This window comes from Octopus bimaculoides, chromosome 20, assembly GCF_046866305.1.
Source record: "Octopus bimaculoides isolate indiv1 chromosome 20, ASM4686630v1, whole genome shotgun sequence".
Taxonomy (NCBI): Eukaryota; Metazoa; Mollusca; class Cephalopoda; order Octopoda; family Octopodidae; genus Octopus; species Octopus bimaculoides.
The window spans coordinates 7,050,049-7,075,305 of NC_142947.1; the positions used below are offsets into that span (position 1 = coordinate 7,050,049).

The 25,257-nt window shown below is 39.1% G+C and overlaps 1 protein-coding gene across 6 annotated transcripts in view; it reads left to right on the top strand.

The window, feature by feature from the left end:
* The window catches only part of LOC106869191 (serine/threonine-protein kinase PAK 2), a 50,161-nt gene that overhangs the window by 12,744 nt on the left and 12,160 nt on the right, over nucleotides 1-25,257 (top strand). The gene's annotated exons all lie outside the window — the stretch shown is intronic.

Below are 25,257 nucleotides of genomic sequence, written 5' to 3' on the forward strand. Positions count from 1 at the left end.
AAATGTATATCTGTGTAGTATTGTCATTTTAGTGGAGCCTCGTGGCTTAGTGGTTAGAATGTTGGACTCCTGATTGTAAGATTGTGATTTCAATTCCTGAACCTGATGATGCGGTGTTTCCTTTTGCAACACGTTTCATTTCACATTGCTCCAGTTCACTCAGCGTGCAAAAGTAATCCTGCAACACACCCAGGAGGGGAATATATACCCCACAGGATCTGGGGGAAACTGACTCTATAAGTCTCATATGACTTGGCAAGGAGATTGTATTTTTAGCAGGCAATGACACACCTTACTCAGAATTTCCTATAATTGCAAAACAATTGTCCAGGTTTCTGTGATGAAAAGCCTTGCTATTATGAAACGATGAGTCATTGACTGATAAGACTACATACGCATTCATACACACACTCGTGGGTGGATGTGTGTATGTATATATTTTTGTATATGTGTATAATAGATGGAAGCAGTTGAAATGTGGTTTCTCCTAAGAATCTCTGGAATGATGTTGCTTAGTGTGTAACTTGGAGATCAGGGAGCCTCTCAGGTAGACTTACCACTTCTCCGCATTGAGAGTTCACACCTGTGTCTGTCTTTACGTTCCAAGTTCAAATTCCATTCATTTTTCATCTTGGTTCTTTGGATTTCTCCTTCGCACCATATCTCCAATAATCTCCCAAACGTTTTCTAGAGGGTTGAGATCAAGACTTTGAAGTGGCCAGTCCATGAGATCGACCCCTTCATCACCCAAAAAAATCTTTGACTCTCTTCGCAGTGTGACAGGGAGCATTGTCCTGCACAAAGATAGGAGGTTGAACTAATGAGCATCCGAGATGTGGAAAAGGCATTTTTGTAAGAATCTGCTTGTGGATTTCAGCATTGACAGTCCCTTGTAGGTGAATAAGTGGACTAGGACCAGCAGCAGAGATCACTCCCCATACCATTACACTGCCTCCTCCATATTTCACTGTCTTTTTCGCACATGCACGAGATAACCTTTCACCACTTCGTTGGACGTACAACCCACCATTGGAACCAATTGCATTAATTAAATTTCAATTCATCACTAAAATGAACCTGCGACCAATGTTTTCATGACGTTTGTCATCATCATCATCATCATCATCGTTTAACGTCCGCTTTCCATGCTAGCATGGGTTGGACGATTTGACTGAGGACTGGTGAAACCGGATGGCAACACCAGGCTCCAGTCTGATTTGGCAGAGTTTCTACAGCTGGATGCCCTTCCTAACGCCAACCACTCAGAGAGTGTAGTGGGTGCTTTTACGTGTCACCCGCACGAAAACGGCCACGCTCGAAATGGTGTCTTTTATGTGCCACCCGCACAAGCCAGTCCAGGGGCACTGGCAACGATCTCGCTCGAAAATCCTACAGGAGCCAGTCAGGCGGTACTGGCAACGGCCACGCTCAAAATGGTGCATCTCATGTGCCACCCGCACAAGAACCAGTCCAGGGGCACTGGCAACGATCTTACTTGGCTTGCCGGGTCTTCTCACGCACAGCCCATTTCCAAAGGTCTCGGTCCGTAGTCATCGCCTCGGTGAGGCCCAATGTACGAAGGTCTTGCCTCACCACCTCAGCCCAGGTCTTCCTGGGCCTACCTCTTCCACGGGTTCCCTCAACTGTTAGGGTGTGGCACTTTTTCACGCAGCTATCCTCCTCCATTCTCACCACATGTCCATACCAGCGCAATCGTCTCTCTTGCACGCCCTGTTAAATCCTTTTAAATTGTCCCACCTATACCAGAATGGAAGCAGGGCCGTTAACTGATGATCACATACATCACATGTAATTAATCACTGTAATATAAAAGATACCAAAAAACCAAGAAACTCTATGTAATTAATTTGCTAAAAATAACAACCAAATCTCCCTCAAATGTGTCAACAAAGGAGCTTCTATTTTACTGTTTCTCAACAAGGGTCCATAGGATTCCTAGGGGGTTCATATAAGATTTGACAGGGTCCACAAAAGAACAATAGTAGATTGGTGATCCATGGTAGTATTTTTAGGGTCCGTAAAAAAAGTTTTGCTTTTATCCCTCTCTCTTCCTCCTAATTAAGTTCTTCCGTTTTTTAATTAGCTTTTACTTTCTTTTCCAAAATGACTTAATAAATATTTCAAGCTGGCTTTAAAATGGCTTGTTGTTTTGGAAAGTCACAGGAGTGTCTCATCTAAGAACCTAGACAACAGAATAAAACATGACCTACATTTCATCAGAAACTAGACTCGTCTTTTGAATTTCATTACCTTTCAGGTATGTGACACACTGATTTTGTGTTGATTAGCTGGCAGAAAACACAGGCTGTGCTGTTGATTAGTCACGTGGAACAGTGTTAAAATGATGTAATTCTTACATAGGAATGGAGACAGTTGCATCAACAGGTGCTGATCTCCAATTGTGGAGGGAACATGTGGAAGGGGCAGACTCAGATGTAGGACAAAGTGGTGAGAAAGGATCTTCAGAGAGGGGATGACAAGGGACTGACCCCTAGCAGTTTGCTGTGTTAGAGAATACGTCGAGCATAGTGAAAGCGTAGTTGACGTTGCATACAAGCATGTCCCTTGCATCCCTCTCCAGAGATTTAGTCAGCATGGGGCTGTAGTAAAAGACCCTTGCCCAAAGTTCCATGCAATTGGACTAAGCCCCAAACCATGTGGTTAGGAGGTAAACTTAACCTTATATACTTGTGTGCGTGTGTGTATGCACACACAGGGTTATCTCTTCGATATTTCTTTTCTCATTGAGGAAGGCTAAAAAGCCAAAAACGTATATGGGGTTTTTACACCTTTTTCCATGATAGAATTTTTTTTCCTTCATGGTAGCTGCAGTGAATTTTCCTTGAGAAGTTGAAATATGTCACAAACATATTTTAACAAACCGAAAGAGTGTGTGTGTGTGTGTGTGAATTTGAGTCCGAGCACAACCATTTCTTGGAAAGTTAAAAATGTTTTGGATATCACTATGAAAATCCTGAAAAAGGAGACAACTGTCAACCACAAGGTTACTGGCCAGTCCCAAAATTAGCCAACATTTGTTTGGACCACCCTTTCTAGGCCCTTCTTGATTAACAAGTGAGCAATGCTCTCTCTGGAAAGGGCTGCTCAGTCAGTCAACCTTCTGCTGAATCTCTCCATCACAATTGTTTGAACAAATGACAAATGTCCCAAACCACTTATGGGCAGGTTTACAATTACGTGTGTTCAATTAGTTTTGACATGTATGGTCCACAACCCTCTATTATTACAGGACATTTTATTTCTGTAGTATGTTTTCCAAGAAATTCCTCTATGAGAAAATAATGAAGGATGCACTGAACTGCACTTTCTCTTCGGAGCGGACAACCTTCTTTCTCAGGCCCTGCATTGGCTGACATAACCAGAAGCGGACTGCTCCCTATGCTTTACAATGAAGTATCATTCTCCTAGACAGCTGTTACACTCACACACACACACACACACACAGACACACACACACACACACACACTATGTGTATATAAAACCATGGCTGTCATTCGCAAAGGGCTATGACCTGACTGAATGAGTATCATGCTTTCATTAACTATTGTGGTGGCTATGAGCTCACTGGCAGGCAATGTAGATGCTTTTAAGGCCATCCACCCCATGATTCAGCAGAGCATCAAGAATGTGACATCTGGAGAGAGAGAGAGAGAGAGAGAGAGAGCTGCACCAGTAATCAGCTAGTTCTCATTTCCATTTGAATAGAAGGAAACAATGTGAAGTGAAGTACCTTGTTTAAGGACATAACTTGCCACCTGGTGTGTGTGTGTGTGTGTGTGAAGACTGTTTAATTTGGTCATGTGTTGTGTATGGATGAGGACAGCTGCATAATGAAGTGCTAATCACTTAAAGTGTTGATGGTACTTGTAGAAGAGGGAGACCCCGGAAAACGTGGGACAAGACGCTGGACCTTATGGACAAGAGACCAAGATGATTGGGGATTTGATGTGCTTAAGACCTGTCCATCACAGCAGAAATGACATCCTAAAACCGCCTTGTTTTTACTCTGTACATTTGAGGCCCTGTTGAGCATTTCCCCTCACATCACATCCTCTAACACCCATCACTTCTCTATCTGTGGTGCTACTCAGCTGCTGTAATCACCCGAGAGCAGAATAGTCTCATTACACCCCCCCCTCTTCAGAACCACTTCCATTCCTCATTATCATCCCTGCCCACACTATTTCCACCCGCCATGTCCTTTTGTTCCTCCAGCCATTGCTCTCCTCTGCTATTCTCCACTCTTAACATTTATCTGCTGTCACTACTAATACCCTCTTACATCTACCACCACACCCCACTTACCATAGCCCTCTGAGCCACTCCTATATCTCTGACCATCACTTGCTACAAGCACCTCTACCTCCATCTTTTTTCTCTCCTCTATTCACCCCACCCCCACCCCACAATCCATTGTATCTTGAGATGTTCCAGCATCCCACCACCACTTCTGTCTTCTTCCCAACTACCTGGCCTTGTATTTCTATCACAAGCCACCTATGGTGTTTCTTCTTCCATCACCCTCTAGCTCCTCAGCACCTGGCTTACAACCATCACACCTTACCATCTCATATACTAAACCCCCTCCCATATATAGTCCAGAGCTTTTTGGGTTTTTTTTGTCTTTTCCTTCCCTTTTTTGTTTCTTCTTCTTCTCGTTTCTGTCTTTCTTTGCCTTGCAAGTGATTTGGCAACCTCGCCAGTGCTAGTGACATGGAAAACAATCTCCCAGAACACTATAATGTGGCTGGTATTAGGAAGGGCATCCAAGCATAGAAACCATACCAAAGCTAACATTGGTACTCGATGCATCTCTATGGCTCATCGATTTCTGCCAAACTGTCCAACCCATGCCAGCATGGAAAGCAAATGTTAAGTGATGATGGTTGTGTGTATGTATGTATGTGCATATATATATATATATATATAAAATCGCAATACATGTATTAAAGTGCTACTAATCGTTTCATAACACTTTGATACATGTATTGTGTCTATTAAATAATATTTATCTCTCACCAGATGGAGTACTTTTTTGTTGAATTTTCTTCACGGATCAGTACATTATATATATATATATATATATATATATATATATATATAGTGAAAAGGTTTTATAAAAAAATATTTTTGCACATAATCAATTGTAGTGAAAAATTTGGATGCTTCAGACTACCCCTGAAGGATTGAGGCAAGCCTATCATTTACCATATATATATATATATATATATTTAAATGGAATAAAATATTTACATAGTCAACTGGTTTCACTTGTACTAGTGATAATGTTAGAAATTCATGCTATCATAAGTTTTCATTCCATGTTAGAAGGAAGAATATTTTGTATATGTGTGTATCATCATCATTATATTGTCCACTTTTCCATGCTCACATGCATTGGCTGGAATTTGTTGAAGCAAATTATCTACGGTGAGATGCCTTCCTGTTTCCAAGTAAGATAAGATTTCTCTTTCATCAAGCATGTTCTCTCAGAATATTGGAAATGAAAGACATCACATGCATGTCAGTGGTTCGCTACTATCATGTGATGCTAAGGCAAGGGGACAGTAACACGTGTGTGTGTTACTGTCAGTTGGTGGTGTTAAACTAGTTAAGTTAGCCACCGCCCACCTGTGCTAAACTGTGAGAAACTGAATTAAAACTAATACAATGAATGCAGAGAAAATTTAACTTCCTTTTGAATAATATGAGAAGCCTTATAAAGAGAAACTCTAGGAAAAAGTAACAAGTTTGCTGATTTGGATTTGAACTATTTTTCTATAGATTACTAGGTCACTGATGTGTGTGTGTGTGTATTTATATATATATAAATAATATTACTGAGTTACTGATAGTAGGACTTGGACCCTGTCTCTGTATTGCCGAGTCAAGCGGGGCTTGAACCTTGTGTAGGTTGCTAGGTAAGCAATTTCACTTAGTACAATTGTTGGAGTAAAGAATAACTTCTTTCTGAATAAGAAAATTAAATTCTGCTTTTATTAAAAACCTTTTGATACCAACCAGCTGAGACCTAACCCGGATTCTATGGTGGTAGCAGGAAGGTTGTGCAATTTCTTAGCAATAAAAGGTATTTTTAATAATATGATCATGATGCATGAATTTAAATTCACATCTCACATATGACCCACAAATATTTTGTGTAGTAAAGGCCTTCTTTTTCCCCCTCAGACAGATGAGCTTATCCAGTTTAATTACTGAATAATTATTTACCAACATATTCTAAGAAAACCAATGTTTTCTCAGACTCTGAATTGTATTTCAGTTTTGATTAAAAGATAGTCCTATTGTCAATGCCCCACTCTTTCTGTTTGACTATCACATACGGGAGTCATGTCTAAAACCAGATCTGTTTCTCGTTCTATTAGCTTCCAGCTGGTTGTGTTATGACTGCACATAACAGTTCCAGACAGTGACCTCATCATAGTTTGTTGATGGGCAGCAAGCAACTGGTGACATTTGTTGACATTTCCTGCCTACAAATCACCTGGTAGCTCTGCACTTTTGAATTGTAATGGAATGAAAATAGTCACTTACTTGAAAAACAAAAGTTGGCATCAGGAAAAACATCTGGCGCTAAAAATTTTGCCTCAACTTTCTCTTATCTAAGCCATGGTGGCATGGAAAAACAAGTTTTAAATGAAACGAATAAATAAATATCACCTATAAGCATCTTTAAATATTTATTAGGTCTGTTGATCAATGGTATCAGTAGGTTAGATCTTCTGGGAGTGGTGTACAGATCCTCTGGTGAGAAGTGCTCAATCTCAAAGACATCTGGTGTTTAAGAAATAACATTCTGTTGTAGGTAAAATCTCTGTTTGTCCCCTACTACTGCCTGACAACTGGTGTTGGTGTGTTTATGTCCCTATAACTTAGCAGTTCAGCAAAAGATATCAAGAGAATTAGTACCACACCTAAAAAAAAAAACAAATAAGTGCTGAGGTTAATTCATTCAACTAAAACTCTTCAAGGTGCTACCCCCTCATGGCTGCAGTCTAATGACCGAAACAAGTAAACAAGAAGACATTCAAAATGATGATGTTTATTTGCCAACATAACATGGCAGTCCTATACAAGGACAATGTTAATGTTATTTAGCCCCAGGAAGACATCTTTTCCAGTTGGCTACCTGCATACAGTTTGTGCCCGTATAGTATATGCAAGGGAGGTCATTGCTGTCTGTATCTTGCCTGACTTGTTACTGAACAGCAACTGATACAATGCTAAAAGTTAATGACAGATCTTTTAATTTCGAGAGCAACAAAGATATGTATGCGACTGAATCAAACTTAATTCAATAAAAACTCAAGTCATTTGTGCTTCACATAAACCTCTATAACCACATCTAACTTGTGGTTATAGAGGTACATTTTGTGGAAGGGTACTTCTATGTAAGCTCTATTAGTTCATAAGTTCTTCTGCGTCTTCAACATTTTGTTTTCTTAGAGCAAATGGTGCCTAGCTTCAAATTCTATCTTTACATTCCAAGTTCTTCTCCCAACTCATTCCCCACATAGAGACAAAGAATTTCATTGCTGTTATCAACACCCTATTTTGTTCAGTTCACAAATCTTGAAAATTTCATCCATTTCTTTGAGATAATTCTTTTGACGCCATTATGACTAGGTTCCAAAGATAAGAATGAAAGACTTTAAAAAATGGGGGGGAGGGATAAAAAATACTAAAATCATGCACTTATCGTGTTGGTATGCACTCATGCCTACTAATGAGTTGCTAATTCGTTAATTTAACAAGTGTAATATAAAGTGCTGAGTCACCAAATATTACTATAGACTAATAAGTCACACTTATTAGATATATATGTTACACTTATTAAAAAGTTTTTGGTCAAATTTAATTAACTTTATGTAACAGCTGTCAGCATAGCTGTGTGGTTAAGTTTACTTGCCAACCACATGGTTTCATGTTCAGTCCCACCTTGTGGTACCTACTATTGTTTTGTGCCAACCAGTATCTTGTGAGTGGATGTGGTAGATGAAAACTGAAGGAAACCTATCGTACCTATTTAATCATCATCATCATCATTTAATATCTACTTTTTTATGCTTGCATGGGTTGAATATTTTGACAAGCTCCAACAAGGCAAATAACTGCCACATAAATGACGAAGATCACAGAATTCCTCTGAACAGGATGCCAGTCCATTACAAGGTTTTCCATTTACAGATGAGTGGAATGGAGTTTTTTTGCTCTAGAATTCCTAGCCTGGAATCGAGACTATGACCTTGCAATCATGCATACAACATCTTAACCAGTAGGTCATGTACTTTCACTTGAATAATGTAATCCTAGACATATTGTATTTGGAGACAATTGATGGGATGGCCATGGTGGGATTATCTTTGATCATAGGTCATGTTCCAAGCAAAACAATAATACAAACTTTAACTGTTTTCTCTGGAATGTCGATGGCAGAGGGTATTTTATTTAATTCTTAACAATGAAGCAATTGAAATGGGTTGTTGAAGGTTTGTGGCCAACGTTTCTATCAATTGGTTCTGTTGAAATGGTATTTCATTAAATTGCAATTGTAAATGTCATTTCTATTAGGTTAGAGTTGAAATCTATTCCATCCGAAACCATTTCTGCTGTTCTTAAAAATTCTATGAAACTCTGGTCTTTATTCCAAGAGCAATGTTCATATTGGAGTTGTTATTGTCAAATGGAATTTGGTTTTTTAACCTGGCACACCTCTCTCTTCCACACCCCTCTGAACGCTGACAAAAAAGACTGACGTGACAGGACTTAATAAGGCAGCTTCTATATGGTTGCTTGACCTGCTAGAAATAGCAGAAAAATTCTCCTCAAACCACATCTTATTGTCAAAAAAGGAAAAAAAGATACATTAGATAATGTAGTCTGTGGTAAACTTAGGCTGAAAAATAAAGATGGCAGGAATGCCTTTGATCATCCATTTGCTCAGTCGGGGCTGACCTAGGGATTAACCCTTAAACATTCAGTTTACTCTTTCAAATGTGATGCTTATTTATCCACATTGTTTTGAATGAGTCCTGCATTATCTCTGAGCTTCAAAGGTGCGTGGGTGGCTTAGTGGTTAGGGTATTTTGTTCCTGATTGTAAGGTTACAAGTTCAATTCTTGTTAGGGACCTACAAGGAGTTGATGATCCCTGGTGGAACCTGTGTAGCTCACTTGGGTTTGGGACTCAACAGCAACATGCATACTGTCTCCCCCCCTCCCCCAATCTACCTTCCACCTAATGAGCATGAGCACTTTCACATACATATGCAGGATGGACTTCCAGTTTCCATCGACCAAATTCACTCACAAGGCTATGGTTGGCCCAGGGCTTATGTAGACTACTGCACAGTAGGACTGAACCTGAAACCATGTAGTTTTGACGAATCCATTAAGATTTCTCTAGAACAGTGGTAGAGATGGATGGACCCTAACAAACTAGAAGCTTTTAAAATGTGGACATAATGACGAATGTTAAGAATATCTTGGACAAAACACAAAAGCTGATGAAGAAGAGCTTCAACTAGCAAATATAAAGAGATTATTACTCTTGGTTATTAAAAAAGGAAGCTAATTATTCGAAGCACAAGATATACAATGACTGTTACCAGAAGGAAATATAAAGGGCAAATACTCAAGAGGGAAAATCCAGAACAAACTGGTTTAATGATATCAAAGACTGGACAAAACTATTATCTGGTGAATGTGTAAAAATGGCTGAGAAAAGATCTGATATTCAACCTCCTGTGAGCAAATGACACCTAATTAAAATTCTTTGAAAATAGGCCAGATTTTAATCATCATCATTTAACATCCGTTTCTTGTGCTGGCATGGGTTGGATGGTTTGACGGGGGCTGGCTAAGCAGAAGACTGCACCAGGCTTCACCATCTGTTTTGGCAGGGTTATTACAGTTGGATGCCCTTCCTGACATCAACCACCTTACAGAAATGTAGATACTCTTATACATCCCAACCTCTATTTTTGTGTATGTAGATGCGTGACTGTATCATCATCATCATTTAATGTCCACTTTTCCATGCTTGCATGGGTTGGTTGGAATTTGTTGAGGCGAATCTTCTACAGCCAGATAACCTTGTCACCACCCCTCATCTGTTTCCTAGTAAACTGTTTCCCCATGAACAGACATGTTTTCACAGAAGATTGCAAAATGGAGGATATTGCTTTGCATGACAGTTTGTTCTGGATTTTTCTGCATCCTTTTAGCCTTTGAATGATGCCATTCCACTAGCTAGGTGAGCAGGCCAACGTTCCTCCTTGATCAAAAGGAGGACTGGAGTAACATGAAATGAAGTGTTTTTGCCCAAGAATACAACACGCCACCTGGTGTGGGAATCAGATCCATAATCTAGCGATCACGAGTACAACAGCTTAGCTACTTGGTCACGTACTGCCACATCTATCTGTCATATACACACATACACTCACAATGGGGTTTTTTCCAGTTTTCATCTACCAGATCCGCTCTTGGATTTGGTCAGCCTAGGACTATAATAGAAAACATGGTGCCATGCAGTGGGCTTGAACCTGAAACCATGATTCAGAAACAAACTCCTTACCAAACAACCACACATGTTGTATGTGTGTGTGTGTGTGATTTATGAAAAGGCAACGATTCGTTCCATGGCTACTGTTAATAACTATCCCTAGTCATCCAGCTGCCTTTTCTGCCCTCATATCCGTAATCCTGCTTTTGACTCATATGTAATAGAATTGACGGCTAAACCAATCACTGAAGCCGACCAACAGCTGCCTAAAGTGTGGGTATCTCTTCCATTCACTGTCCTCATTCAGTAAGGTCTCAGTAACAAAATTTCCATCTCTCTCTCTCTGTCTCTTGTTTTGGCATCAGTGAGAGCAAGTGCACTGCTATCTCCTCCAAGGATGTCCTGGTTCTCTCTAGTAGCATACTTCACTCATCTGGTTCTTCATGTTGCAGAACAACATGTGCACGGCCTCTTCCTTTCATATGTATAATATGTACGACATTATGAAGAACCAGTGTCTGTTTTTTTTATCTGCTTTATCTTCTGCTTCAGTTCCAGTCTCCACCCTGCCATTCGCTCCACCCTTCCCTAATAGACTTGCTAATGTCATTCTCTGCTGGTTTACAAACAAAAATCAGCTAAAACACTCTAAATTTTGCCCTAGTTTCCTTTAGTGGTGTTTGAAGTGTGTGTGTGTGTGTGTGTTTGTGTGATTTTCGTTTAGTTGGAGAGGCAAAAGTTACTACTCTTTCATAGCAGGGAAGGTGGTGGTGGCGGCGGCAGCGCTAATAATGATGGTGGTGGTGGTGGTGGTGGTGTTAGCATTACAACACTGTAGAGATCCTAGTTTTCTCTTGCACTTAATTATTCCTTCTTGGTTTTATCAATGGTGATTCATAAATGAACTTGGAGGTATTGAAGTTTAAATCAGTATTTTACTGATGAGAAAATGGAAATTATTAGCAAAGCCCAAGGTCAACCCTGATCCAGTACACCTCTAATTAATAGTGCTCCAGCTGTGATCATCTAGTCTTTTGTTGTTGGGTCAGCCTTTATATACAGTAGACTTATGATCAATAGTGGTCCAAGGGTGAACATCCATCCTTTCTTGAAATGTTGTCAAGGACAACATTATCCAATGTAACCTTCATTTTTTTGTTTTTTATCTCCAAGACTCTAGAATGTGCTTTGAGGGTGGAGAGATTCAGCTTTTATTTCTGTCATTCCTAGTGCCCATGTAGAGGTTTCCATACATTAGTTTTCATAATACCAGTTATATCAGATGTCAATAACATTTTAATTATTTAAAAACCTGTTCAACTGGGCAGGCTTTAAACAATAATGCTGGTGGCAAGTGTGATAGTGAGGTGATATGCATACAGTGGTAGTAGAAGCCCATGGCTGTGGTAGGTAATGATGGTGGTGGTGACAGTAGTATGTTGACTGTGGTGGTACTAGGGGTTATTGAGGTGATGGTAGTAGTAGTAATGGTGGTGGTTTGGTGACTCTCCTACAGTGCATCACATTCTCCCTTCTTCCATAAATGAAAATTGTATGCAGGGAGATCAGCAGTTCAATACCTCCTTGTTCCTGACAACATCTACAACATTAATACAATGAAGTTTCTGTTGTCTATATAACCCCAGCTTTTGTCTTCTCGTTTACCACCTTCCCCTTACATTCCTCTCTTCCACCCACCCCAACATCCTTCTCTTTCCTCCCTCCTTTCCTCTCTAAATGAATGCAACATATGTGTCCCCAGGGTTTCTGAGCTCCAATTACTGATTTAAAATACATGCATTGTTTGTGTGTGTAAGTATGTGTATATATGCACACACACAGTCTCTCACTCACACACACACACACACACACACACACACACACACACACACACACACACACACACACACATATAAAAGTCATATTGTTAGTGAAAAGTACTTAAATATTGGTATGTTGTTACATGTTTCACAAGGAAATTTTCGAAAATATGTTGTGAGCTGGGAATGAGAATATACAATATACTTTCGAAACATTGTAAGTGGAGCTTTTGTAGACTGAAAGCTGTACAGAATACTGTGTGTGTATGTGTATGTGTGTTCGCATGCTTGGTTTATATGAATGATTACAGAGCTATGCCTACTGATAGGGGTGTTGCCATTTGTAGCTAGACTGTGACTAGTGATTTAATTGGCATATCCTATCAACAAATTACTCAGTAGCTGTGCTCTTTCACATTTCTCTGGAATAAAATAAAATGGAGTCTATTACTTGGAAAACAAATAAGGGTTGTTGAAATAAAGGACATTCGACTACAAAAATTCTGCTTAAGATACCTCCTCTGTTTAATCCACACTAGTAGGGAAATATAGACATTAAGCAAGTGAACAAGATATGTATTGCAGGGATGTATAACAAAATATATATTGCATGAATGTTTAAAAAGATACATATTGCATGGGTGTATAACAAGATATATATTGCACTGGTGTATAACAAGATATATATTCTTTTCTACTCTAGCCACAAGGCCTGAAATTTTGGGGGAGAGAGCCAGTCAATTAGATCGACCTCAGTATTCAACTGGTACTTAATTTAGCATCCCTGAAAGGATGAACAGCAAAGTCAACCTCAGCGGAAGTTGAATTCAGAACGTAAAGACAGATGAAATACCACTATGTATTTTGCTCAGTTGTACTGGATAAATTGCAAAAAATAACTCTAATAGTTCAAATACTAAGAAATAAGCATACTCAATTTCATTTTTACCAAATAATTTAGGAAAATGAATGGGTTATTTCCCTTTGCTGTTAAAATCTGGGTGAATTGGTTATTTCCCTTGACTGTTAAAATGAAATATATTAGATATATGTAAGGATCCCTTCCAGGGGCCCTATTAATTTTTTTTCAATCTGAGTATGCCATAAGGTTTCCAGACATGAGTTCTACTCATGTGTGAAGTTTCATTAAAATCAATAAAACAATGTAGGAGGAGTTAGCTAACAACTCCACAAACACTCCCACAGACGGAATTTTCCACATATGTAGTAGATATGGATAATTAAAAAGCACCCAGTACACTCTGAACAGTGGTTGGTATTGTGAAGGGCATCCAGCCGTAGAGACTATGCCAAAGCTGACGTTGGAGCTTTGTGCAATCCCCTGGCTCGTCAGCTAGTGTCAAACTGCCCAACCCATGCCAGCATAGAAAACGAGCATTAAATGATTATGCTGATGATGAATTAAATCAATATCTCCCTATACCTGCTCCCTTCAACTCTTTTGCTAATGTAACAAGAATGTTATTTCAAATAATCTTTCTCTAAAGTTTCCTCTTCCCCTCTTCTCTTATCTCTGTCTTCCCCACCTTCCTCATTCTTAAATTTTGTTTCAATTTTTTTAGTGGCAGAAAGGAAGGTTGAAGGTTGCCTGTTTAGGATATAAACATGATTCCACTTAAGAAACAGAATTTCCATATTATCATCATCATCATCATCATCGTCTAAAATCATCATTGTAATTTAATATTCATTTTTAAGGTCCAGTTTAAAGTTTCAAACAACATGACTTCCTTCCTTCCTCTATACAATTCAAGACTATTTAGTGTGGTATACGCATATGTGAATTAGATAAGTCTGACATACACCCTGTTGCCTACATGTGTCTAATAGATGTAATGTTTTAGTCTGATATAGACATATTGCCTACATGTTTTGGGTAGTTCTCTACGCTAATGTGTTCATGTGATAGATGGTTCCATATCCTGCTGTCAACATGTATTTGATAGTTCCATTCTAAAACCATGCCAGAGCAAACCTTGCCAGTGCTGGTGCCATGTGAAAAGCTCCCAGTCCACTCTGTAAAGTGGTTGGCATTAGGAAGGGCATCCAGCCATAGAAACCATGCCAAAGCAGACAGTAGTATGGCTTTCCAGATAATGTTGCTATATGTTTATGCCTGACCACTTTCATGAGGTTTTTTAGGAAATGGAACAACTGGAGTCCCTTGTACTAATGAATTCTGTATGTTATGAATACACATTTGTTGTGATGAAATACAATAGCAATTAGCATATTCATGTTCGTATCTGCTAGAATGTATTAATGGTGAATATATAAGTAATTATTTAGAACTGGCACTCTGTTGGTTACGACAGCAAGGTTTCCAGTTGATCTGATCAATGGAATAGCCTAGTCATGAAATTAACACGTAAGTAGCTGAGCACTCCACAGGCACACATACCCTTAACATAGTTCTCAGGGAGATTGTGTGTCATAGACTGTGACATGGCTAAACTTTAGAAGTATAGGTACTTCTCAGTTTTGCCAGCTGAGTGAACTGGAGTAATGTGAAATAAAGTGTCTTGCTCAAGGACACGACATGCTGCTGGGAATCGAATTCACAGCCTTACAATTTGTGAGCTGAATACTCTAATTACTAAGCCACACTCTTTCACTTAGAACTAATTACAGTAGAACTGTAGACTAAATAGTTTAGGTTGTAAATGTTTATCTTAGAAGTAATGTCCCTGTTTTCTAAAAGCTTCAAAGATCTCACATACTTCCTTAGTAATCGATGGGTATTTTTGGTCACACTTTCTGATGCTGTGTTGTTACTTCCTCAAAGCCGTTGTTTCATGATTAACCAAACTAAATTAGCCCTCTGCCTTACAAGGCTAAACTAACCAGCCCTCTGACCAAAGCGGATAAACTTTCTGGCCTTCTGGTCAAAGGAAATAAACTGACGTTCTGACCTAAGGGGCTAAACTATCTGACCTTCTCACTAACAGGGCTAAACCAACAACAGCCACAACCATTATCTCTACTGCCACCTTTTAAATAAAATTTATAAATGTGATCTGGTTGAGAGCTGAACAACTTCAAACCTGGTTAAATCAGTTTGATTTCCAATCTTTTGTCCAGATGGTCTTCTTCAGACTTGATAATATTACATTATCTCTGTACTTCCTGTTTCAAATTTTTACATATCTTTTGTGTGTGGGTTTCTTTCTTTTTCATGATTTCTCTTTGCTGGCAAGGTATGTAATGTAAATTTCTGAGAAATGTTAGATACTGCTGATTAAATGAATTCTCTTTCTCTATTGGGGTTTTTCTCTCTCTCTCTCTCTTTCTCTCTCTCTCTCTCTCTCTCTTTCTCTCTCTCTCTCTCTCTCACACACATTAACACACACATACACAATAGGCAACTGGAAGAATGGAGGTTATCTCTGCAACAAAGGCAAGATTAAGAAGTAGGTAGCACAAATTTAATTTTCAAATTCTGTCCTTACTAGGTATGTGAGAGGTGAGAAGGGTCATTGATAAGAAGATGAACAATCTTAGTATGCCATGTGTGAAGTTTCATCAAATTCTATGATACGATGTAGGAGGAGTTAGCTAACAAGTCCACAAACACACCCACAGACAAAATTTCCCTCATATGTAGTAGATGAAGAATGGGCATAAAAATGATGATGGTAGTGGTGGAGTTAAAATTTAGCCAAGGTTGATTTTGCCTTTTATCCTTTCAGGGTCAATGAAATAAGTACCAGTTATGCATTGGGGCCAATGTAATCGATTATCCACCTCCTCCAAAACTTCAGGCCTTGTGCCTATAGTAGAAAGGGTTGTTATTGAAGGCTCAAAATTTGAAATCATCATTATGTTGATAGTGATTCTAAAGGATTCTTTCACTCTTGTTATTTGTGCTGCTATATTTATTATAGTTGTAATCTAGTTAATATTAATGCACCAGGTTTCAGGCTGATTTGGCAAGGTTTCTACAGCTGGATGCCCTTCCTAATACCACCCATTCTGAAAGTGTAGTGGGTGTTTTTTATGTGCCACAGGTGCTGGCATCAGCAATGATTACGGTCTCACTTGGCTTGACAGGTCTACACATGCATGGTATATCACCAAAAGTCTTGGTCACTTGTCACTGCCTCCACAAAGCCCAACGATCGTACAGTGCTTTTTACGTGCCACTGGTATGGGTGTCAGTCAGATGGCACTGGTATCAGCCATGACTAAGATTTCCCTCAGTTCAACAGGTCTTCAAAAGCACAGCATATCGCCCAACAATTGAAGGGTGCTTTTTACAGACCAGTTACGCAACACTGACATTGGCCATGACTGCGATCTCACTTGGCTTGGTGGGTCTTCTCAAGCATGGTATATCTCCAAAGGTCTCTGTTGCTTGTCATTGATTGCTTCTGCGAAGCACAACATCTGAAGACTGTACTTCACCACCTCGTCCCATGTCTTCCTGGGTCTACCTGTTCATGCTGATTTTCAGACTTTTAGTTAGCCCTTCTTTCATATGTTCTGAGTAATATAAAGCTTTCCTTTCATAAGTCTCAAGGTACTCTAGTGGTTGAAAAATTTGGGAATGTGCATCATATATAATGCATGGACACCAGGACTGGTAAAGGCTTAAGACGATGCAAACATACTTAGCAAAGAAAATCAAGACATTATAATTGAACAGACCTATGATGAGAACCATTTCATTTTCAAGGGTTAGTGTACTTCTGCCTGCATTATCCAGTGTGTCCTTTGAACTTTGAAGGTGTACTTTGAAGAAAATTTAGCTATTATTTTTGGTATTTCAAAAGAGCTGATATTGCTCTGTTGACTCAAAACCAGCTAAACACTCTGAAATGAGTCAAGGTGTTGCCATTGTCACAGATGGAAACACTTCATGTAAAGATCAGATCCTGTTCCACATTTTTGTTCTCTCTATTACTCGTCCACATTACTTTCCTGCCATTCAAAACTTTGTGCTGTCTCTCCTCCTCCTCCTCATCACCATCATCATTTTTAACATCTACTTTTCTGAGCTTACACTGTTCAACTAAGGAGTACGTTGGAGCAGTTTTCAATGACTGGATGCCCTTCCTAATGCCAACCCCACACTTGGCTCTCAGAAAACAATTTTCCATTCTATCAAAAACAACAAAACAGCTCAGACATGTTTAATGGAAACAAACAAACTGAATGAATGAACCCTTTGTTTACAAAGATTGCACATCATGTGAAGACAAGTTCTGTTCTAAAACTAATTGAAATACACTTTGACAACCATTTAGCATTTCTCTCCTTAGCAGACAGTTTAGTTGTGGTCTCTAAAACCCTATGTAACAACTTTGTTTTTGAAGCTCTGAGCTAGCAAAGGGAGTCTGTAGGTGGTTGCCTTACTAGAAATAGCAACTAAATCTCTCTCAACACACTGTTGTTGTTATGCAAGGCATACTGGTTAATGGTGTACTAATGAACATCTCTCTCTCTGTTGGCCTTGATTGGAGCTAGCTAATTAATTATTCACTAATAATCAATATATATATATGAATAAGTATTGTAAATGTTGTTAGTCATAACCAGTCGTAGACTGTGCATAAATTAAGAGTTATTATAGATCTAGTTTTAATGATTTTGTCTGACCTGTTATTGGTGAGGAAAAGGACATTTATTTCAACATACATGCACAACTGCATGTGCACACACACACACACACACACACACGTGTGTGTGTGTGTGTGTGTCATCATTTAATATTTGCTTTCCATGCTGGCATGGGTTGAATGATTTGACAGGAGCTGGCAAGCAAGAAGTCTGTGCCAAGCTCCGATATCTGCTTTGGCATGGTTTGCATGGCTGGATGCCCTTTCTTACACCAACCACTTTACAGACTGTACAGCATGCTTTTTATAAGGTACCAGCAATGGCAAGGTCTCCAAGTAACTTGCAAGACAGGGCCCCTCAGCTAACTGTAGAGTAGTATTGGGGGAGGCGGCTTTGTGCCAGGTGATGAAAGGCTACAGTGTGCTAGAGGGACAAGACCATTGTCTTGCAATAGAGGAGATATATGACTGCCCCAGTTTGGAAAAGTGTGTGTGTGTGTGTGTGTGTGTGTGTGTGCGTGCACACTTACTTGGGTTATAAGAAAGTAAAAATCTGCATCCACAATTTGAGTCTATGACCCAGAATCTTCATAGTTGAGTGCCTGAGTCTATGCTGCACAGAGGAATTGAAACCCAAATCCACGTGGTTGCAACTGTTCTTGGTATATATTAACATTATTTTATTATCATTTTCTGTAAATTAATTTAAAATAAACACATTTTCCACTATTATTGACAACATGGTTTTTACTATCGTAGGTTTGTTTTATGTCTGTTTTTCCATGCTAGCATGGGTTAGACAAGTATGTTATTGAGGCAGTTTTACAGCCAGACACTAACCCTATTCTTCTATCCCTCATCTGTTTTTTAAGTAAGGGTACTCTTATTCCATACAGCCTTATGTAAGTGGACAGTTCATTGACAAAAGTGCTTACAAGAATACTGGCTTTTCATGTGGAAGAGGGAGACCTCAGAAGACATGGGACAAAGTATTGGAGGCCAATCTCCAAACACTGAGCCTTATGAAGGAGAGGATAGAGGGCTGAGATATATGGCGCATTACTGTACTCGAGAAGACCTGCCCACCACAACAGAATTGAAATCCTAAAACAAAGGTGCCATGTAAAAAGCATTGGTGTAGGTGATGGTGCCACGTGAAAATGCACCGAGTACACTCTGTAATGTGGTTGGTATTAGAAAGGACATCCATCTGTGGAAACCAAGCTGAAACAGACAATGGAGCCTGGTGTGGACCCCTAGCCTTATTAGCTCCTGTCAAACCATCCAACCCATGCTAGTATGGTAAAAAGAAAGTTAAATTATGATAATGTAACATTTGTATAATTGAGTACAGGTATAGCACACACACACACACCCACACACACTATTTACTCATGTGTACGTTACAGTTTTTATACCTGAGTTTAACCGGAAAAAATTAGGGTGTGGCTTACATATAGGTATGACTTTACATAGTACAAATTTTTATTCTTTCATAGTTCTAGCTAAGATTTAACACTAAATTAGTGGTGCACTTATAAACAAGTAAATACTGTAAATGTGTGTGTGTGCATGCGCACGCGTGGGTGTCTGTATGTATAATGGACTTTCCAGTTACACTTCTACCAAATCCATTCACTTTGGTTAACCTGGGGCTATAGTCAGAGACACTTGTTCAAAGTATCACACTGTGGAGCTGAACTCTAAAGCATGGGGTTGGGAAACAAACTTCTTACCACACAACCATTCCTGAGCTGAAATATATTTGTCTTTTTATCTTTTACTTGTTTCATTCATTAGAGAGTGGCCATGCTGGGGCACTGCCTTCAAGAATTTTAGTCAAACGAATCGACCCCAGTACTTTTGTTTATAAGCCTCGTACTTGTTCTATTGGAAGAATGACACCTAAAAAACAAGAGCCAACCATTTGAGTGAGATCGTGTTTGATGAATACTGGTGTGATGTTGGCAGCACCAGATGCTATTAAACCACTAGAATTTAAAGAACACTATAAGAACAACAATAAAGGAGCCTTTGGTGTCATCACTCATCCTGCTAAAAATAGCAGCTAAATTTCCATTACAAAATATTATCAACATCTTCAATATTATTAGTCATTTTTCCAGGATTACATGAGATGAATGTCCTTCCCAGGATAGAGTGTGTGTGTGTGTCCCTTTCTCTCTCGCTCGCTTCCTCTCCACCCACTCTGTGATCTCGTGTCATTTCCTTCATGAGATTCAACAGTTTAGATCAGCTTTCACCACTTCATCTTATCTTCCTTTTCCCCATGTTCTTTCCAGAATACATCTCATGGAGGCGATGTGGCTGATGCCGGTGTCACGTAACTGGCACCCATGCTGGTGGCATGTAAAAAGCACCATTCAAGCATTGGGCCTCATGGAGGCAATGTGGCTGATGCTGGCGTCATGTACGTAAAAGCACCCATTACACTGTTAGAGTGGTTGGCTTTAGGAAGGGCGTCCAAGCATAGAAACCATACCAAATCAGCCTGGAGCCCCTCAGCTTATCAGCCCTGGTCAAACTGTCCAACCCATGCCAGCATGGACAAACTTTGTTAGAACTTGTCCCTCTTGTGTTCATTGTGTAATATATATATATATATATATATATATACATATATATATATATATAATATAATGTGTGTGTGTTTGTTAAATTAAGAGTACTATTTTAGAGCTAGGCTAGGGTCAGAACAGAATATATACTGATGAGGCCAGAATGAACTGGGACCTTGTAATATAAGTTACATCTTTGTCATCTGTGTCATGTTGGTTCTACTTGAGAATTACATTGAGTACATGTCTGTGGAATACTCTACCACTTGTGTGTTAATTCCATAAGTAGTAATAGTCGATCAATCAACCGGAATATTCACCAATGAAACCAACAGAGGAGATCTATTACGCTACAAGTCACAAGCCTTCATGAGTTGTCGTAAAGTCATGTCTTAGTCTACATCTGTCAGAAATAGTTGTCTTTGTTGACTTCTTCTAAAAGAGTAAATTGGTCCGAAAAGAAGCAAAATAAAAGTACTATTAAAGTTACTTGTGCCAATTATGCCAATGATATTATTAAGAAAATTGCGGTAACAGCTTAATGTCTTCCTGCTGACAACACCCCCACTTCATGCTCCCACAGTTCTATGTTATTAATTGGTGTGTGTGTGCGGACTTGTTTTCTCTGGTTCTTCAGCCTAAACTTGTCGGCTGTTTTCTACTAGACTTTGTTATTGTAGGATAACTTGATTAAAGCATGAACTGAACTCTGCCCTTCTTGGGTCAGGGATCACAGCAAGACTATCAATTTCAGTTCATGCACGTAAAAGTCATCAATCCAATAGCACCAAGGAGTTGTCTGGGGCTCACCGAGGCACCATTATATATATATATATATATATATATATATATATATCTTCAAAACGCTTAGTTTTAGAATGGTGGCAGCTGATGAAAGAAATGTTCCCTATGTGGCCTGTGCTCTGTTTATGTTCTGTTTTTCATTTTGTCCATGTTCTTTTGTGACGTCCTTTACCCAGATATGCATCTATATATACATGTAGATGTAGATATGTACATACATGTACGTAATATATGCATATACTCACATATTATTTGTATTATATATATATGTCTTAACCAGTGGTTTTCAACTAGGGTCCATATAGCCCTTGGGGGCCCATATAAAATTTTGTAGTTAAAATTTATGTGCAAGAAAATTAGTTATACTTTTACAATACACAAAATATTTTAACAATTTTTTTAATACAATTCTTAATAATATTTAATTATTATTATTAAGGCAGCCAGCTGGTAGAATTGTTGCCGCACTGGACAAAATAATTAGCAGCAGTTCGTCTGACTTTATGCTCGGAGGTCAACTTTGCCTTTCATCCTTTCTAGGTCAATAAAATAAGTCCCAGTTGAACATTGGGGGTCAATGTAATCAACTTATTCCCGCCCACAAAATTGCTGGCCTTGTGCCAAAATTTGAAAGTAATATTTAATTATAAAGATATAATAGGAACTTTTAAACATTGATTGCTTATAAGGGTCCATCCAAGTAAACTAGGGATTAAAGGGGTTCATAAGTGAAAAAGGGCTGAGAACCACTGATCTAAACAATTCAAACACCAACTTCCACCTTTTATGTTACCCTGTAAATACATTGATTCATAGGTGATACGAACTCCCTGAAATACTTATAAAACAAATAGGTAGGCAAAGGATGTATGCTGAATGCTTCAAAGTATATAGATGCATGCCTAGTGCTTTTTATGTTGGTCCCTTAGTGGGTGGTGAAAGGTAAAGTTGACCTCTCAGTGGGATTTTAACTCTCTCTCTGATAAAAATAATTATCAGAAATGTCATTTATTTTCTCTCTTTCTCTTTCTCACATGTGTGTGTGTGTGTGTATATATATATATATATATATATATATATATATTTATTTCCATCCCTCTTTACAACAGCCACTCTTGTCAATACACTTAGCTTGGACACTTATTGGCATTAGGATTTGTGCACTGCAAAACTTCGTGAGAATCAAAACAACTCCTGCAGTAGCATTTTAAGTGGGAATTGTGTGTGTACTGGACAACTGCCGAGATGCAGTTCTTGAGATGTCACTTAGTTTTGTAGTCTCTCTGTCTCATTCCAATGTTGGTATTCTCAATGTCATAATGCATATACAGAGAAAAGTTTGGGCACATGGTTCCAGGTTCTGTCCTACTGCGTGGCACCTTGGGCAAGTGTCTTCTGCTATAGCCTCAGGCTGACCAAAGTTTTGTGAGTGGATTTGGTAGACGGAAACTGAAAGAAGCTTGTCGTATATATATATGTGTGTGTGTGACTGTTTGTCTCCCCACCATTGCTTGACAACTGATGCTGGTGTGTTTACGTCTCCGTAAGTTAGCAGTTCAGCAAAAGAAACTGATAAAATAAGTACTAGGCTTATAAAGAATAGGTCCTGGAGTCGATTCATTTGACTAAAGATGGTGCTCCAGCATGGCCGCAGTCAAGTGACTGAAACAAGAATAAAAGGGGGAAAAAAAGGAATGCATTACATAACAGTAGTGGGGGTATACGAGGAGGGCGTTATACATATGTATAGCAGCAGAGGGGGTTAAGGAAAGGTTGAGAACCACTTGATGGTCATTTAACTATGTTGTTGCTGTTTAGCCCTAGGTCAAGCAGATCTACACTCAAAAGTATACTGGCCATGACCTCCCTGCCTCTTTAAACCTTTTATTTTTGTTTGTCTACATCCAATGTGTCCTTTTTCTGTGATTTGGGAGGTATTTGGCTGTTATTTCTAGGTGGTTGAGACTCCATCAGTTAGTCCATTGCTTTGTTTGTTTGAATGTGGTTATAGCTCTGACCCATGCTGGATTTATAATACTGTTAAAAGTTATGGGGTTGTAAACAAACCAACACCAGTTGTAATGCACTGGTGGGGGACAGTGGTTCACACAACAGGCTTCCACACAGTTTCTGTCTACCAAATTCACTCACAAGCCATTGGTTGTCTTGGAGTTACAGTACAAGACACTTGTCCTAGGTGCCACACGGTGGGACTGAACCTGAAACCACGTGGTTGCAAAGCAAACTTCCTAACTGCAGAGCAATGCCTGTGCTTTCTTTTTCTTTTTAAATTTCTTCCAAAAACCTAATTAATTTTGTTTAGTTTTCAATGGATGGCCATGTAGGCTGACTAAGGAAGAGAGGGGGGGTTGCAGAAAAGAGAGAGTGGAGGGGGAATGAGAGATAAAGAGGAGGAGGAGGAGGAGAGAATGCTGTTGATTTTGTTTCTTTATTATTTATTTCCTTCTCAATAAATAAATAAATAACTCCAGTGTATTTGACTCCAATGTGATAAGACATTTGAGGTCGAGGTCAAGTGACTAACAGCTGGCTTTATTTATTTATTTATTTAAGTCATTCCAGTGAGGCATTAAACAGTTTTGAGGTGCAGTGAGGGTTTTTACCACAGAAGAAAGAGGTTTTGATAATTGAATATAGTGAAAGGAAACTGAAAAATAGGTCAAGATTTAACCCTTTAGTGAACAAATAAACATTACACATGACACGTTAGTATCATGTGTAATGCTTATTTATTCATATTGTTTTGAATTGTGTGTTATCTTGTAGCTTTGAGATTTCGATGATGTGACTATTTATTTTAAAGAATGACATTCTTGGTGTGAAAGGCTAGATCTGGTCAGTTTAAACATGAAATATTTAGGCCAGATCTGGCTGGGTTAATTGCTAAAAAGTTAAGTCTTTCTTCGATTGTTAATTATACTTTCCCCACAAAATTTGCTAATTAGTCCCTATCCTCATCATTTCCACATGCACTTTTCTGTGACTGCATGGGATGGATGGATTTTATGGAGGCAGATTTTCTATGGTTGAATGCATTTCCCATCACCAACCCTCTGCTATTTCCAAACACTTTAATCTTTCCCCCATGGTTTGACATCATCATCACTATCGTTTAACGTCTGTTTTCCAGGCTAGCATGGGTTGGACGATTTGACTGAGGACTGGTGAACCAGATGGCTGCACCAGGCTCCAATCTGATCTGGCAGAGTTTCTACAGCTGGATGCCCTTCCTAACGTCAACCACTCCAAGAGTGTAGTGGGTGCTTTTACGTGCCACCAGCACAAGGGCCAGTCAGGCGGTACTGGCAACGGCCATGCTCAAAATGGTGTTTTTTATGTGGTCATAGTTATTGACAGCCATCAGGCAATGTCCATTTTAGTGTCCATTTTTCCATGCTTGCATGGGTTGAACAGAGTTTATTCTAACAGGTTTTCTATGGCCAGATGCCCTTACTGTTGCCAACCATCACTTGTTTTGAATCCAGGTAGTATTCCCCCATGGTTAGATATGTTTTCTGTAAAATATTGGAAATGAATGATACACAGCTTGTATGGCACTAACACTTGTTTACAACTGTCACTTGAAGTCAAGACAAGGAGATACAAATATACACAAAGACATGCACACTGTGTGTGTATGTGTGTGGTGGGCTTTGTTCAGTTTCCATTTACCAGATCCATGCACAAAGGTTTTAATGAGCCCAGGGTTACAGTAGAAGACACTTGCCAACAGTGCTGGGCTGTGAGACTGAACCTCAAATTACATTATTCGGGAAGCAAACTTTTTAACCGCACCACCTCATCTGTGCCTATTATTGTGCTTAATTATTTAGAAAGCAATTCACACCATTAGGTTTTGATACTAAACTACTTTCAAAGTACAG